This window comes from Miniopterus schreibersii (assembly GCF_964146895.1).
Source record: "Miniopterus schreibersii genome assembly, chromosome: X".
NCBI classification, from domain to species: domain Eukaryota; kingdom Metazoa; phylum Chordata; class Mammalia; order Chiroptera; family Miniopteridae; genus Miniopterus; species Miniopterus schreibersii.
The window spans coordinates 37,080,567-37,099,048 of record NC_138104.1 but is presented as its reverse complement, the minus strand read 5'-3'; the positions used below and the strand labels follow the sequence as shown (position 1 = coordinate 37,099,048).

The window sequence follows — 18,482 nt, the reverse complement described above, 5'->3', positions numbered from 1 at the left end:
AGCTCTTTGTAATAGTATGAAGTATCTCATTTTTGCAAGTCAATTACTTGCAAAAATAATTGAGTATATTACTTAAAATTGTATGGACTCAAACATCAGACATACATGGGTTTGCATCTCAGCTCCCCCAGTCACTACCTTTGTGACTATGGGTATATTACTTGGCTTCTTTTTTTAATTAAAGGATAGTTACATACAATTTAGTTTCAGGTGTACAACAGAGTGATTCAACATTTATATAACATAAAATATGATCGTGACAAATCTAGGGACCATCTGTCTCTGTATTAAGTTATTACAATATTATTGACTATTTTAACTGTGCTACATATTACATTCCCATGACTTATTCGTTTTACCTCTTAATGCTTTTCACCCATTCCCCCATAATTCCACTCTAGCAACCATCAGTTTTTTCTCTGTATCTATTAGCCTGTTTCCATTTTGTTCAGTTTTTTTTTTTTGCATTTGTAGATTCCACATATGAGTGAAACCATATAGTATTTGTCATTCTCTAACTTATTTTTTCTTTTGTTTCTCTTGCCCGAGAAGATATATCAGAAAAAATATTGCTATGAGAGATTTTACAGCCTATGTTTTCTTCTAGGATTTTTATGGTTTCCAGTCTAACATTTACGTCTTTAATCCATTTTGAGTTTATTTTTGTGTGTGGTGTAAGTTGGTGGTCTAGTTTCATTTTTTTGCATGTATCTGTTCAATTTTTCCAACACCATTTATTGAATAGACTGTCTTTACCCCATTGTATGTTCTGCTTCCTTTGTCAAATATTAATTGAGCATAAAAGTGTGGGTTTACTTTTAGGCTCTCTAGTCTGTTCTTTTTATCTATATGTTTGTCTTTATGCCAGTACCATGCTGTTTTGATTACTATGGCCTTGTTGTATATTTTGACTTCAGTTAGCATGATTTCTTCAACTTTGTCCTTCTGTCTTAGTACTGTTCTGGCTTTTGGGGCTCTTTTATGGTTCCCTATACATTTTTGGAATATTTGTCCAAGTTCTGTGAAATATAGCATTTATATCTTTTATTTTTTAAAAAAAAATCTTTATTGATTTCAGAGAGAGGAAGGGAGAGGGAGAGAGAGATAGAAACATCAATGATGAGAGAGTCATTGATCAGCTGCCTCCTGCAGGCCCCCCACTGGGGATCGAGCCCTCAACCCGGGCATGTACCCTGATGGGGAATCGAACCATGACATCCTGGATCAAAGGTCAATGCTCAACCACTGAACCGTGCCTGGCTGGGAAACAGCATTTGTATCTTGATAGGAATTGCGTTAAATTTATAGATTGCTTTGGGTAGTATGGACATTTTAATTATGTAAATGCTTCCTATTCATTAACACAGTATATGCTTCCACTTATTTGTATCTTCTTCAGTTTCTTTCTTCAGTGTCTTATGATTTTCCCAGTACAGGTCTTTGACCTCCTAGGTTAAATTTGTTCCTAGACATTTTAATTTTAATTTTTTGATGCAATTGTAAATGGGATTGCTTTCCTAGTTTCCTTTTCTGATAGTTCATTATTGGTGTATAGAAATGCAGCTGATTTTTGGACAATTACCTAAAAAAAATTAAAATGAAACTGCCTTATGACTTAGCAATTCCACTTCTGGGAATTTATTTGAAGAAATCCAAAACACAAATTTGAAAGAATATGTGCACTCCTATGTTCATTGCAGTGTTATTTACAATAGCTAAGATTTGGAAGCAGCCCAAGTGCCCATCTGCAGATGAGCAGATAATAAAGCTGTGGTATGTTTACACAATAGAATACTACTCAGACATTAAAAAGAAGGAAATCTTACATTTTATGCCAGCATGGACGAACCTGGAGAGTATTATGCTAAGTGAAAGAAGTCACTCTGAGAATGACAAGTACCATATGATTTCACTTTTATATGGAATCTAATGAACAAAATAAACTAACAAACAAAACAGAAACAAACTCATAGCTGTCAGAGGTGAAGGGGTAAGTGGGCTGGGTGAAAAATGTGAAGGGATTAAGAATAAAATTTCATCATAGACATGCAACAGTATGGTGATTACCAGAGGGAATGGGGGGTGGGGGTAGGCAATTGTGGGTATAGTGGGGATAAATAGTGATGGAAGGAGACACCATTTGGGGTGGTGAACACTCAGTACAATATACAGATGATGTATTATAGAATTGTTCACTTGAAAGCTATATAATTTTATTAACCAATATAACACCAATAAATTCAATTTAAAAAAAAAGAAATTATGGATTTAGCCTTTGATCCTCAAAAGGCTAAATTTTAAAGGGACAGGTACTGATAACTTCAGAGGAGAAGAGCCTGGGGTGGTTCAGAGGAGAAGGAAGATGGTTCCAGAGGCAGAACATGAGACAAAGGAGTTGAGAAGAGGAATGTGATAGAGCTTGGGCAGAGTTCTCTCTTGTATTTCATCATGGACATAGGGCATGATTGCTCCCCCTTCTCACCTCCTTACTTCATTTTAAATGAGGTTTCCGTCTGTTAATTTTTTATATACAATTAGATAATAATCTCATTTTTTGTGTGGTGTCTGGTAGCTTGTTATGAAACACTCTTCCATCGATAAAAGCCTTTTATATATACAGTTTTCCAAATCAGCATCTACAGAGCTTTCTAGCTTATATGGGATTATCTAGAAATAATTCACTTCCATATATTATTAAAGCAGGAAAGAGAGCATATATTGAACACTTTCCCTGACCATGACATTTTTACAAGAATGATTCTACTTCCACTTTTTTTCTAGAGTTTTAATCAATAAATTTGTTCCTTTGTGTCAAATATTACCTGTTGCTTTTGGGCATCTTTCAACTGCGAATATCTGTGGGAAAGACAAAGTAGTGAGTTACATATCTTTTTCTTTGAATGAGTTGATAGGATTTTTCTAGGCTGTGGTCATCTGTGGTTCATTTGCCCTGGAGAAAGCAGGAAAGACAAAGGAAAATATTCATGTGAAAAATAGCTTCTCTTTGAATGCTTCAGTAGTTTTACGCTTTAAGTGTAAATCATTTGTTCTTCACCATCAATATCTGTATTTGAACATAGCACTTACTTCAAATCTGATTCTATCTTAAAATCACCATAAAGTTGTTTGAGCATATCATTGTTTCTTTCTACCCTCACTCCTAAAACTGGTCTACTCAATGACTATTCATCTAATAAGATGTGACTATAATCAAATCCCTGCTTACTTTCAGAAAAATACAACAGATTTTCTGACTACTACCTTGATAAACCAGTGATCTAACACACAGCCTCCCACAAATATACATACACAGAGCTTTCCTTATGGCATATGAGCTCATATTAATAGGTTCATTATTTTTGTAGCAAGTCAATCTCGTCACCTATGATCAGTTAAGTATTATTAAAAAGGATCAAGCGGCACACATCTTCGGATTCCTTTATTTTGTTATCACCCCGAAGAAGGCAGGTGAGCTGATTAACTGCTGACTACTATATTGACAATAATAAAAAAGATTATCATTATTTTCTTAGTTCACAGGAAATTACAAGTATGCAGGCACAATTTAAAGGCAGTCTAAAGCTGTATTAAAACACACACACAAAAACAGATAATGCTGTAACTCATTTTTCCCCACTTCTCAAAATACCAGGGCAATTCAGAAATGCACGCTAGAAGTTTTTTATATGGTAGTTTAAAAGATATTCTAAATGTAGCGTAAGACCTGAAGGTTTATTAGGCATACTCATTATGTCCAACATTTAAGTCAAAGTAAAGCTCATTTCTTTATTATTAAGAGTGACTCGCTCTGGCCAGTGTGGTTCAGTTGCTTGAGCATCGTCGCATACACCAACAGGCGGTGGGTTCAATTACTGGTCAGGGCACATACCCAGGTTTCGGGTTTGATCCCCTGTCTGGGAGCTTACGGAAGGCATCCCGTTGATGTTTCTCTCTCACATCTATGTTTTTCTCTCTCTCTCCCTTCCTCTCTCTCTTAAAAAAAAAAAAAAAAAAAGAACACGTCCTCAGGTGGGGATTAAAAATAAATAATATAAACACATAAATTAACATTTCAAAAAAAAGAGTAATGAAAAAAACCATGATCTCAAAAACAATAATTATGCATGTGACTATGGGCTAATATTGATTAGTGAGAATTATCCTTAAGATGGTGCCGTCTTTCAAGAATATGTTTCTAGCCTGGCCGGGCTTGATTCAGCAGTTGAGCATCAACCCAGGATCCAGGAGCTTGTATTTTGATTCCCAGTCAGGGCACATGCCCGGTTTGCAGGTTCGATCCCCAGTAGGGGGCGTGCAGGAGGCAGCCGATGGATGACTCTCTCATCATTGATGTTTCAATTTTTTCTCTCCCTCTCTCTTCTTCTCTTTGGAATCAATAAAGATATATTTTTTAAAAAAGAATATGTTTCTTAAATAGCTTATACTAATATAATGCTACCAAAGTTGTATTTAGTTCTGGCAAATGGGATATCTACCTACATGGTAAGATTTGGCAGGGCAGCCTCTGTTTATGCTCCAAGTGGTATTGTGTTTTATAAGAGGAAATAAATATTAAATCTTCACCCCTGTTTCTGGCACAGAGCTCCTAAAACTTGGACTTTCCTGAGATGAGAGCAAGCAAGAAAGGTGTTTTTGTTATGTTAATGAGGTGACTTTAGGGCACCTGAGGAGGGAGGGGCTGGCTGCCAGGAGCACAAAGCAAGTGATAAGAAGTGTGGAAACTTTCAGTCCCTCCCTTATGACTTCTGGGGAGTGGTAGAAGCTGAAAGATGCATTAAACACCAATGGCCAATGATTTAATCAATCATGCCTGCATACTAAAGCCTCCACTTCAAGTTTACCACTTGTTGGTGAACAAGTGGAGATGTGGGAATAGTAGCACACTCTGAGAGGGCATGGGAATTCTGCACCTTTCCCCATATCTTGCCCTGTGCATCTCTTCCATCTGGTTGATCCTGAGTTATATCATTTTATAGTAAATTTGTAATCTAGTAAGTAAAATGTTTCTTTAAGTTATTTGAGCTGCTCTAGCAAATTAATCAAACTTAAGGAGGGGGTCATAGGAAACTTTAATTTATAGCCAATGGATCAGAAACAAGGGTGACAACCTGGACTTGTGATTGGCATCTGAAGTGGGGGCCATCTTGTAGGACCAAGCCCTTAACCTGTGGCATCTCATGATGTCCCCTGGTAGATAGTGTCAAATTTGAATAGAATTGTAAGACATCAAGCTGGTTTCTAAGAGTTGCTTGGAGGTATTAGAATATCCACATATTGGAATTGGTATCAGAATAATTATCTACAAATATAATATAATACTAGTGGCCTAATATATGTGATTAAGGCATTGAGTCATCAGGAGTCCTTATTTTAAACATAAAACTCCATTAAAAATCTATAATAAACACCTACTTATGGTCCTAGTCATTTAGAGCCATTCGATCAATTTGTGCCCAAAACAGAAAGCAAATCTCTCTGCACTTGTTGGTTGCATCCTAAAAGCCTCTATGAGTAAAACTTGTTTATGGAATTATCAAAGACCTATGTCCTACTTTCTTCAATAAAGCTATTTCTTTTTTTAAGATTTTTTATTGATTTTTAGAGAGAGAAGAAGGGAGAGAGAGAGGGAGGGAAACATCAATGTGAAAGGGAAGCAAACCAGAAACCTTTCTGGGTGCATGGGACTATGCCCAACTGAGCCACACGGGCCAGGGTTCAATCTCGTATTTCTTGAAAGTGTTAATGCTTGAAGTGTTACATTTAAAATCATAGTTAAGATCTAATAAAACACTACAACAGCAGAACCAAATGAGCAACGGAAAGTCCCTGGCCCAGCGTGGCGATAACCTATGGGTCCTGGCCCCCAGCCAGTGGTGCTGGACTTTTCAAGTCCAAGTCTCAGTCCGGGCCAGGCCTGTTAGCTGCCAGGGGCCACTGGGGTTGTGGAGGAGGACACTGAGGGCCGAGGGGAGCAGGAACCACAGAGGCAGGGCCGCCCGGCCGACATGTCTCCAGTAGCAGAATCCTTCTTCACACAGATCCCTCCTGCAGAACCTTGGCCTGAAAATGCTACATTATATCAGCAGTGAAAGGGGAGCAAATTTTGCTTTCTGACAGTGCAGCTTCTCTTGCTCTGCAGGCCTTTTTGCAAATGTGTAATCTGCCTATCAAAGTGGTTTGTAGGGCAAATGCAGAATATCTGTCTCCATCTGCTAAGGTACCTTTTATTCTTGTAGGAAAGCAAGTAGTATCAGAACTTGGGCCAATAGTCCAATTTGTTAAAGCCAAGGGCCATTTTCTTAGTGATGGGCTGGATGAAGTCCAAAAAGCAGAAATAAAAGCCTACATGGAATTAGTCAGCAATATGCTTGTTGACTGCAGAGTTGTACATTCAGTGGTCAGACGAAACTACAGTAGGGGAGATCACACATGCTAGGTATGGATCTCCTTACCCTTGGCCTCTGAAACATATTTGGGTCTATCAGAAACAGTGAGAAGTCAAATTTAACAAGACTCTGGGCCAGCTCTTAGAAGCTGTTGACCAGTGCTCTCAAGCTCTTTCTCAAAGACTTGGAACACAACCATATTTCTTCAATAAGTAGCCTGCTGAACTAGATAAACTGGTATTTGGCCATCTGTACACCATTCTTACCACACAGTTGACCAATGATGAACTTTCTGAGAAGGTGAAAAACTATAGCAACCTTCTTGTTTTTTGTAGAAGAACTAAACAGCACAATTTTGAAGATCATAGTAAAAGCAGCTCATCTATCAGATTGTCTTAGAGTTATGTGTTAATTTATTATTTTTTAAAAATTTAACTTTAGAAATATGCATTGTTTGAATGATATGACAATGGTATCAGAATTTTAAAACAAAACACTGCTTTTTGAAACCTCAAAACAAATTATATAATGTATCTTATACATGTACTTTACACAGTTTAGGTACACATTGAAATAATTCTGAGTGATTTCATTTGATATGTTATACTCTATATCTTGCAATTTTTTGTTTTTCTTGAAACTTGTATGCATATAAAAATAAAACTTAAACAATGTAAACAGATAAAAATGAAATCAGTGAATGAAGCTGGCTACATGTGAGACAGCAGGGAGTGGTAAAGTATATATGGCAAACTTGAAAATATGACAGTAAAGTAAAATAATTTTTTTTAAATACATCTTTATTGATTTCAGATAGAGGAAAGGAGAAGGAGAGAGAGAGACAGAAACATCAGTGATGAGAGAGTCATTGATCGAGCCCACAACCCGGGCATGTGCCCTGACTGAGAACCGAACCCTGATCGCCTGGATCCTAAGTTGACGCTCAACTGCTGAGCCACGCCAGGCTGGGCAAAATAATTTTTAAAATGCTGAATAAGATGAACAAAATATGTCTGGAGGAAGCCCACACTTGAAACCACTGCCCATGTTCAGCTGCTTTTGGAACTTGGCTTGTCTGCCATTAGGAAAGAACGGAGTTCCCTGGGATTCAACTCAAAAATGAACACAGTGTGCTAGCCATTGCCATGCCTATTAACAAATGGTCCTTGGGCATTGTTATGAGGTGGCTCTTTCTGAGTATTTTTAACATCTGACCTTACAAAAATCTTTCTACTTTTCTCAGGTAGACATGGTCACTCTCTTCTCTGTGCTCCTAGAATGCTTTGTGTATATCTCTATTATGGCACTTGCCATCTTATGCTGTAATGGTTTGTTGACATGTTTTTCTCCTTCACTGGATCCTGAGCACCTTAAGGCCAAAGCCTAGTGCATATTTTTCTGTTAAAGCTCATCAGCCAAGATTTCATTATTATTCACATATTAGTCTATTATGAATGTTAAGTTTTATAAAATTTGTTGATAGTTTTTGTAAGAAGGTAGGTAAAAAGGATGATAGATAAGTACTGAGGTTATAGTGGCCTAGTTGTGAGTATTTTTACAATTGGCCTAGATATTTAAATGTAGCTCTAAGAACTTAGAATGATGTACACAATGCTATTATGATTTTCGAAGGGAAGATGGGGAAAACATATTACGATATAATAATTTATACACATATAGATAATTTATATTTTCTTTAAGAAAACTTGTTGAAGTTTAGTTACTTAGAAAAATTGGGTTAACTTCTAGATGTATTTGCCCTCTTGGTGGAGGTTGCAGATAATACAAGGCTTGATCATGCATGAGAGTTGTTGTTTAGAAAGAGGGTTTTATAAGTTTATCTAGAGTTGCTTAGGTTGCAGCGAACTATATGCAATAATCAAATTCATTATGCATTAAGAGATAACAAAGATCATCAATTTCTTAGAATAGGAGATACTACTCACACTAGCCATTTAGACAGCTTAATGTGACAGTTTCCTCTCGGGCATAAATACTAAAGGGGGGGGAGGTGCAGATTTTAGATTTTATTTTATTTTCACTATATTTTGCCAGCTTAAATTTAGTACAAAGGAGGTTGAACATTTCTCAGGGAATATTTCCACTATAGCTTGATGAATTGCTCTGCTTTCCACCAGGGATGTATATGTTTAAAGAAAAAAGATCTAGAATCAGAATTCTAACCCTGATAAATAGTACTGAAGACTCAGGGGCACATTTGTGGCATTTTAAAGAAATACTTATCAATCAAGAAAAAGCCTTTCACATAACACTATTATTTCATCATAAGTAGATGACAATGAATTAGATTTCAGTAAAATTTATATTAGTTAAACCTTAGTGTGGTATATTTCTGAAGGTACAGTAGACTACTTGAAGTAATTTAGGAAATGGGTAACTTGCTGAACATTCAGATTATATCTCTTGAATAGAATACTCATTTCAAAAGTAAAAGTACTCTGACATTGTACCTGTATCCAAAAATGAAACTGTTCTAGTGTTATCATCTCTGTGTTTAATGTTATGCTTAATTATGTTTAAATATTTAATATATGTAAAAGAATATATAAAACATGTATATTAGGACTCTTTCTCTAAAATATGACACTTTTAAGGTAATCTAATAGTTACCACTTTAAAACAAGGGCATGGTTTCCTTACAGACCATTAGAAACACAGAGGTTTGACTTGCACATAAATCCTGTGAATCACTAGGCCAGGAGGAAAGAGCTGTTGGAGCTAAAAACCACAGAGGTAAATTTAGACTTTAGAACCCACAAAATCATTCTCCAGAATTGAGAGGGGGAAAAGGAATGGCTTTTGACACTGTAACATTAGGTACTGAATCCTTATAGTTGTTATTATGTATTAAACACCTTTTAGTTTATTAATTCCTTGGATTTTACTGCTTATGTGTAATATATAATAATTATACATATTATTGAAAACAAATATTAAAAACAATTTTAAGAGTCTTAAATTGTATTTTCATCATTACTAATTTTCTTTTTCAGTTATGTATTTCACACTCTAGTCATATTTATATTTAACACAGAGTGTGATTTGTCTCAAAACCTGACTATTGTATTTCTCCACTTTAGGCCTTATAAAGTAAACATATAAAAATGTAGCCAGCTCTCTCTTCCTAATAACTATGCCTAAACTAAAAAGGAAAATTAAAATGCACTCAGAATAAAACATCTGTGTTTTATGAAAGAAGGTTATTGCCACAATATAAACATACATTTATCTTAATCTACGCATTACTGCCTAGAACATGACATACGTCTCTATTATAATAATCACTTCTAAACAATGTTCCTGAATTTGTAATCAGCAAAAACTAGAAAGAAAAAAAGAAAAGCAAAATATGTAAAGATTAGAACAGGATAGAAGTAATTATTACAATATGTAGATATTTTAAATCCAGAAAATTTAAACATTCAATTAAAAATATTAAAAGTGAGAAATTACAGTAGAAATTTTCTTTAAAAAGAAATCTTCCTCATTTTCCATCTCAATAAATACCACCAACACCCACCAAGTTACTAAATGAAGAAATCTTTGTCATTACTGACCCATTCCTTTTCCTCTGTCCCCTCTGCAAAACTGCCATTCCATCAATAAATCTTATCAGTTCTTTCTCCAACATGTATTGCAGTAGTTTTCTTAACTTACTTCCACTTAACCAACTTGCCAGATTATTCGCTACTCTCTATTTACGTTGTAGATCAATGTTGACTGTAAATAAGTTGTTTTTAGTGAAATCCATGTAAAATTTTTGGAAAAACTCAAAAGAGAAAAGTCTCTAGAAATAATATTGAAACATATAATGCTATTAACCAACGTCACTACTATAAATCTAATAAAAAATAAATATAAATGATACTGATTTGGAGAAATGACTATGATTATAAATAATTGGGAAAAGTTTCTAAATTTGTACATGAATTTTGCACTTTAATTGCAGGGGTGATCAGAACGATTTATTTTGAATGATATTTATAACAAAATTGTTTATTTTAATTACTTAAATAAAATATTTTAGTTATTTAAATAATAAAATATTTTAAATATACAAGAAACTGGAGAGAATAACATAATAGAATCCTATGTATTCATCACTTCTATAAAAGAAATGTTATATTTTTCAAAAAATAAAAAATAAGTTAAAAATTTTCCCCTTATCTGCTTTCCTTTCTCATTCAGTGAAGTAACCACTGTACTAATTTGGTATTTATAATTTTTTCCCTTTCATTAAATATGTATATGTCCAGAAACATTATATAATATTGATTTGCAGGCTTGAAATATGATAGCAAATGATAAAATACTATAACTTATTCTACAACTTGCTTTTTATACTTCATACTTTGTTTCTGAGACTTAACTATGTGAGTCAACTAATTTTAAATAATGTGTAGAGATTCATTGTAATAATATACCACAATTTTTTTGTCCATTGTCCTGTTGATCACCATTTAAGTTGTTTCCAATTTATCCATATCAAAAAATTATTCTGTGAATATAGTTGATGACTCCTTCCTTTTTGAAACAGCACTATCTTCATTTGATGTTTTTGATACTTGCAATTCCTTCCAAATTACTACTGGTTTCTTTCCATTCTGTTGTACTGCCTGTTCCTCTACCCAGACTGAATATTATGGGACTCAGTCCTGGGACATCTTTTTTTTCTATCTTTTTTCTCCCTGGATGTTTTCATTAATTTCCACAGCTGTGTATATCTGTAAAGTGATGGTTACAATGTGGGCCTCTCTATTCAAAATCTGCCATCTGAGCTCAAACTTGCATAATCATAGGCTTATTGGGCATGCCTAATTGCATGACTTATAGTCATCTCAGAATTAGCAGGCTAAAGGAAACTATTGATTCCTTCTCACCAAAGAAGAAAAACAAATTATTTCACAATCTCCACCTCTCAATAAATACCACCAACATCCACTTAGTAACTAAAGAAATCTTTGAGTCATCATTGACCTTTCCTTTTCCTGTGTCCCTTCCCCAGATCATCCATTCCACCAATAAATCTCATCAGTTCTATCTCCAACATGTATCTCATATCTGCCCTCCTTGCTCCATCATTACTGTTACCGTTTTTATCCATCTGTTATCACACTCACAACTGATTCTTAACTGATATATTCTCCATACAGTTCAGTTTCCACACAGTACCAAAAAAAGTAACTTAAAGTGTAAAATAAGTCATTTGATTCTTTTTCTGTTTTTGGAATAATATTCATATTCTTTAAAATGACTTCCAAACAAGAAAAGTTAAAATAATTTTAATAACATCAGAAGAAATATCCTACCCAAATTTAAGTCATTCAATAGTTACAGTAATCAAGACTGTGTGGTACTGACAGAGAGAGAGAGATCAATGGAACAGAATAGAAAACCCAGGTAGATTTACACAAATGTGCTCAAATGATTTTTCACAAGGTATAAAAGCAACTTAATTGGGAATGGATAGCCTTTTCAACAAATGGTGTTGATCAATTGGACATTCACAGACAAGAAAGAAGAAAGAAGAAAGAAAGAACCCTCAAGCCAAACCCCATACTATACATATACTAAAATAATTCAAAATAGATTATGGACTTAAAACATAAAATTATAAAATATTTAGAAAAAGACAGGAGACAATTTTTAGCCTAGGGCTAGGCAAAGGGCTTTTAGACTTAACATTAAAAGCATAATTCATAAAAGGGAAAATGTATAAATTAAATTTCATCAAAATTAAAATATTTTACTCTGAGACAGACTCTGTTAAGAGGATGAAAGGACAAACTACAGACTGAGAGAAAATATGTTTAACCCACAAAATTGATGGATTAGTAGTATCTAGAATATATAAAAAAGTCTAAAATATAAATAACAAAAAACAAACAATCCAATTAAAAATGGGCAAAACATATGAACCATTTCACTAAAGAGCATATACAGATGACAAATAATCAAATAAACACATGAAAAAGATGTTCAATATCATTAGCTATTAGAGAAATGCAAATTGAAACCCCAATGAGATATCAATCAGAATATAAATAGATACACAGCTATCAGGATGCCAGATTAAAAAATAGAGGCAGCAGAAAATATTGTGAGGATACAGAGGATCTAGATCATTAATATATTTTTGGAATGTAAACTGACACTGTCCTTGTGCAAAACAATTTGGTAATTTCTTATAAAATTAAATATGTGACTATCGTATAACTTAGCAATTGAACTCCTGGACTCTTATCCCATAGAAAAAAATACTTATTTTTATTTAAAAATCTGTAGACAAGTGTTCATAGCAATTTTATTCATAATAGCAAAATACTGGAAACATTCTAAATGTCCTTCAATGGGTGAATAGTCAAATAAACTATGGTGCATTCATACTCTAGAATGCTATTCAGAAACAAAAAGGAATGAATAAACTATTGATAAACACAACTTACATAAAACTCTGAATAAGTATTCTGAGTGAAAAAGCCAGGTCCAAAAGATAAAATACCATATGATTCCATTTATATGACATTCTTGCAATGATGAAATTATAGAAAGGTTAAACAGATTAGTGGTTGCCAGGAGTCAGAGAAGGGAGTGGTGTGGAGAAGGAGGTGGATGCAGCTATAAAAGGGCAAGAGAAGAGATCCTTGTGATGACTGAAATGTTTTATATCTTGACTGTATCAAGGTCAATATCCTAGTTATGATACTGTATTAAAGTTTTGCAAGATGTTACCATTGGGGAAAATGGGAAAGAATACAGGGGATCTCTCTGTATTATTTGTTACAACTGCTTGTGAATTTATGATTTTCTCAAAATAAAAATTTTTATTTTGATTAAAATGTAAAATAATGTAAAAAAAAAAAGTCTTCCAAGACTTTACATGAACTGGCCTTCATCTTCATCTCTGACCACATCTCATATCATCCCAAGCTCTCTCCTGCCACAGACCCTTTGCACTTGCTGTTCCCTCTCCCTGAAATTCTTTTTCTGTCACATATTAGTTACCTAAATTGACCACCATTGAATATCATCCCTTTCTTTGTTTTAGTTCCATGTTTTTTTATTCATAGAACATTTAAAATCTGTTATAACCTTGCTTATTCAATATTTTAATGTGCTGCCCCATTTTGAATGTAAGATGCATTGTCTGTGGCTAATAGTCTCAGGCACATAAAAGGCCCTAAATAAGTGTTTGTTTCTTTTCATGACTCAACTAAAATATCATATACTAGGAGAGACCTTATCTAAAATCCCCTACTTACTTCCCAATATAAAATGATATTATTAATAATTTTATTTTCTATTTATCCTCACTTAAAAGTGAGATCTATTAGAGAAGAAACATTGGAGGTGTTTAATAATATTTTTGTATTAGTACATTAATGAATTTGTTTTTGAATGGACGAATAAACGAACATGGCTGTGTTGTAGGAAGAGTAAGATGTATAGTTTGACATCATGTGGAAATGTGTCAGTTCTCCCTTATTGTCTTTAATTTATTCAGTTTTACTTCTTGATTTTATTATAATCAAACTTAATAATAGTCTCTCAGTAAAAAATTTTTGACAATTATTTTTATAACAAATGTCATAGTTCTTCAGCATTCAGCCTCCACTCTACAATCCATTGTTTTCTGCATTTTGAAGTTCCTGTGGGGTAACAATCACTGCCCTTTATTCACCTCCTTTGTTTCTCTCCCACATCTTGTATAATTTGTATCCAAGTCATGATATCATTATACTTCATTTATTTCCATTCACAGGCTAATCATATCAAATCCAGCTTATGCTAATTTACTTTTCCTTTTCTTCTCCTACTCATATTGATGATCACACGGTCTCCTTCCAAGGCATTCCTCTTTACCATTCATTGAAGTTCATTTATCCCTTAGAACCAACACTGTAAAGTGCACTATACAAGTATTATGTACTCTGTATGCTAGTGTAAAAGTTGAGAATCAAAAAAGGAAGGAAGGAAGAAAGAAGAAAAAAAAAGAAAGAAAGAAAGAAAGAAAGAAAGAAAGAAAGAAAGAAAGAAAGAAAGAAAGAAAGAAAGAAAGAAAGAAAGAAAGAAAGAAAGAAAGAAAGAAAGAAAGAGAAAGAAAGAAAGAAAGAAAGAAAGAAAGAAAGAAAGAAAGAAAGAAAGAAAGAAAGAAAGAAAGAAAGAAAGAAAAGAAAGAAGAAAAGAAAGAAAGAAAGAAAGAAAGAAAGAAAGAAAGAAAGAAAGAAAGAAAGAAAAAGAAAGAAAGAAAGAAAGAAAAGAAAGAAGAAAAGAAAGAAAGAAAAAGAAAGAAAGAAAGAAAGAAAGAAGAAGAAAGAAAAAGAAAGAAGAAAGAAAGAAAGAAAGAAAGAAAGAAGAAAGAAAGAAAAAGAAAGAAGAAAGAAAGAAAGAAAGAAAGAAAGAAAGAAAGAAAGAAAGAAAGAAAGAAAGAAAGAAAGAAAGAAGAAAAAGAAAGAGGAAGGGAGGGAGGGAGGGAGGGAAGGAAGGAAGGAAGGAAGGAAGGAAGGAAGGAAGGAAGGAAGGAAGGAAGGAAGGAAGGAAGGAAGGAAGGAAGGAAGAGAGGAAGAGAGAAGAAAAAGGGTTATTTCTTCAGGTCACATTGTCAGGGAAAACCCAGATGCACTCTCTCCTTGGGGGAAAGTATTAATATACCTAATTTCATAATTCTTTGTCTCAGGTAAAATGAATTTAGGCCTTGAAACTTGGAAGTTAATGCTGGGAACTTCAGGGCCTTGGAATTAGGCAATCTTCTTCAGGTAAGGGGATCTTTTGGAATTTCTCCTATTATGTTTAGATAATAAGGCTAACCTTATATGAATAGTGTGCCTGAGGATTTGCTTTAGATTTTAAAGGTTTCTGAGCACTTCGAGGAAGGCTGAATTCAAGTCTTTCTTCTAATGTTTGGCAACAAGTCTACTTCTCTAAATAGGGGTTATTTAATACTTTTTCTGTCAAGGATCCCTTTGGCACTCTGATGAAGCCTGTGGAATTCTCAACAGTGTGATACTTTAAAACATATAAAAGAAAATAAACAATTAGAAAATAAACCAATTACATTGAAATAGAATTATCAAATACATATTTTTAAATTTGTTATAAAACTGTGATACAAGAATATATGTCCTTTTGTGTTAATCCATTAAAAAACAAAGTCAAATAACTAACATAACAAAAATTTGGAGTTATGATGTGTATAAATGACACTTCATGATATTTCATGAAGTGAAATAATAAAAATATCTATTATACCTATTGGTGATAAAGTCAGAGGACTACTACTTCTGTGATTTGCTGCTTATATCCATATTTGAGGGAGATGCTAAAGCTCTGGTTAGTGAAATAATATAATTTTTTCCTATTCAGGTTCACATACCTTTGAATTTCCTTAGATTAAGAAACCATCTTCAGGGTTGTACAAAATTAGCTCCCAGAAGAATGACTCAATCACATCTCTCCTGCTGACAGGACTACTCTCCCCATGAGAAAAGAGAGAAATCAGCCTCAATGTATTGCTTTTAATTGCTTTCATAGAAGATAATCTATAGAGAAATGAAAAAGGACACTGTGACACAACTGTTGTGATGGAATCTCTCTGACTTTCAATATAGTATCAATTTGATTTCCTTGAGGATGTGAAAGATATAGCAAGAAGGAAACCTTTGCATTAGAAATGAGAGGTAATCAAATTCTTAATCAAATTAACTTCCTACTTTCCCAGAAATACAAATTACACCCAAGGATGCAAACACCAGGGAGTTGTCATCAAATTCTATATTCAATTTTCAGAATAAATATTCTAATTTCTGGCAATTTGTATATCAAGATGATTTTTTGAAAACAAAAAACATTTTATATAGTAGTTTACATTTTTGCCAATTAAAATGCTAATGGAAGTTGGCAAATATTATCTTTTAATATCCAGATTATGTTTCTAATTAACAGATAGTAATATTCCACTCAGCTTCCAAATCTGCTATTCCAAATATTAGAACCAGAAAAACTAATGCCTAACAAAACCACTAACTTTCACAAGGGTGACTTTAGTGCTTCGTGACTTGTGTATGTTTATCTAAATTTATAAAATTTTGTACAAGTTCTCTGCAGGGGAAATACATAATTTTAACTGATTTATTCTACTTAACAAAATCCCGGTAGGATACAGCAGAGGAATTTTTGGTGTTCATCATAAATTGGGGGCTCCTTAATCTCTACAATTTTATGATTATGGTAATTCAATTATTTTAGGAAGGCAAGCACTTAGGAAGGGGATAAAGGTGGGGAATTATTTTCAGGATATAATAAAAAGATTCTAAATATGCAACAAAAGTTTAAAAATAATTTATCAGTTTATTGGAGTAGTAATAATTATATCTTACATTGCATTTGCTGACCTCAGAATAAAGGTGAAATAGCTTGAAAATACTGAGAGTTTTTATATGTGTTCATTTTCACTTCATGTTTTCAGATCATCTTCATTTTACTCACAATGACCAATAAGCGGAACATTTACCTGTTACACACAGGTAATTCCTGTCCTCACAGTCTTGATATGAAATTTTTAACTTGAAATTGGTTAAGGATCTCTTCTTTACTTTTTACAGATTACTGTGGTATAGCTTCATTTTCTGTTGACCTTTCTATTGTCAGTGGTTCTTGGAAGGTAAATCGCCTATCAAGTAGCATGGTGTAGTATAGTGTTTCCCAGGATGCTTGTATAGATAATGCAAACACAGTTTCCATGATCATAGAAGTTTAGACAAGTATCTATAAAGTTCATTAGATTTTATTCTTGAGAAACTCAGATTTTTAATATGCTAAAACTAATTGTTCTTTCATCAAAAGAAGAAGTATGATATGCACCTCTTTTCCTATACTTACCGAGAATGAAAAATACTTGTTCAGAGAACTTCATGGAACTTTTAGGGTTTGTTTTTAGCAAGGTGTCGTGGTTAAAAGCACATAGCAAGAAATTACACTGCCCAGGTTTGAATTCTAGCTCTGCTATTACTAGCAATGCTAGACTGAGCAAGTAGACTGAACTAGACTTTTGTGTATGTTTTACCACCTGTAAATTGAGGATTATGATAATATTTATCTAATTGTGTTGTGATAATTACATGAGTTAATATATGCAAAGTTCCTAATATATAGTAAGTATACAGTGAAATTATTATTTTTAGTATTATTACTACTATTGGAAACTCACTTTTTTAAAGGCTGCAAAGAGCATTTTATTGTAATATAGGATGCCTAAGTTATGATCGAGGTCCAGAGACTATGTGATTTTGGACAGACTATTTGATTTGTTTAATACATAATATAGTGTATTAGGAGAACAAAGGTAAGAAAACATATGATCATCTCAATAGATAAAGGAAAATCTTTTGATAAAAACTATACCATTCATACTAAATAACAACAACAAACTAGGAATTTTCTCAATCTAATAAAGGATATTTAAAAAAATCCCACAACTAGTATCATAATGGTAAAGAATGAAAACTTTCCCCTCATGATAGGGGAAAATCATGATTGTCCACTCTTACCAATTCAATTCAACATGTAGTAGAAGTTCTAGCAAGGGAAATTAGACAGGAAAATAGAGTAAAAGGTATCCAGATTGAAAAAGAAGAAGTAAAACTATATTCACAAACAACATGGTTTTGAATTCAAAATCCTAAAGGATCCAGAGAAAAAATCATGAACTAGTAAACTAGTTCAGCAAGGTTGCAGAATATATTATGAATATACAAATGGCAATTACATTTTTATACTATAGCAATAACTATTCTGAAAACAGTTCCACTAACAGTAGCTGCCAAAAAATAAATATTTAGAAATAAACTTAATGAAAGAAGTGTAAGAGTTGTATGCTGAAAAGTAAAAACAAAACAAACAAAAAAACTCCAAAAAACAAAACCCACAAAACATGATTTACAAAAATTAAATAAGATATAAATATATGGAAAATGAGTTCTGTGTTCTATTGAGGTGACACCGGTCAGTAAGGTCATATAGGTTTCAAGTGCACATTTCTATGATACGTGATCTGTA

General features: G+C 33.4%; 1 pseudogene across 1 annotated transcript; it reads left to right on the top strand.

The window, feature by feature from the left end:
* Nucleotides 1-6,026: 6,026 nt before the first annotated feature.
* Nucleotides 6,027-6,806, top strand: LOC308551334 (metaxin-2 pseudogene; annotated as a pseudogene). Its single transcript has one exon. The product of its transcript is annotated as a metaxin-2 pseudogene (transcript).
* The last annotated feature ends 11,676 nt before the right edge of the window (nucleotides 6,807-18,482 follow it).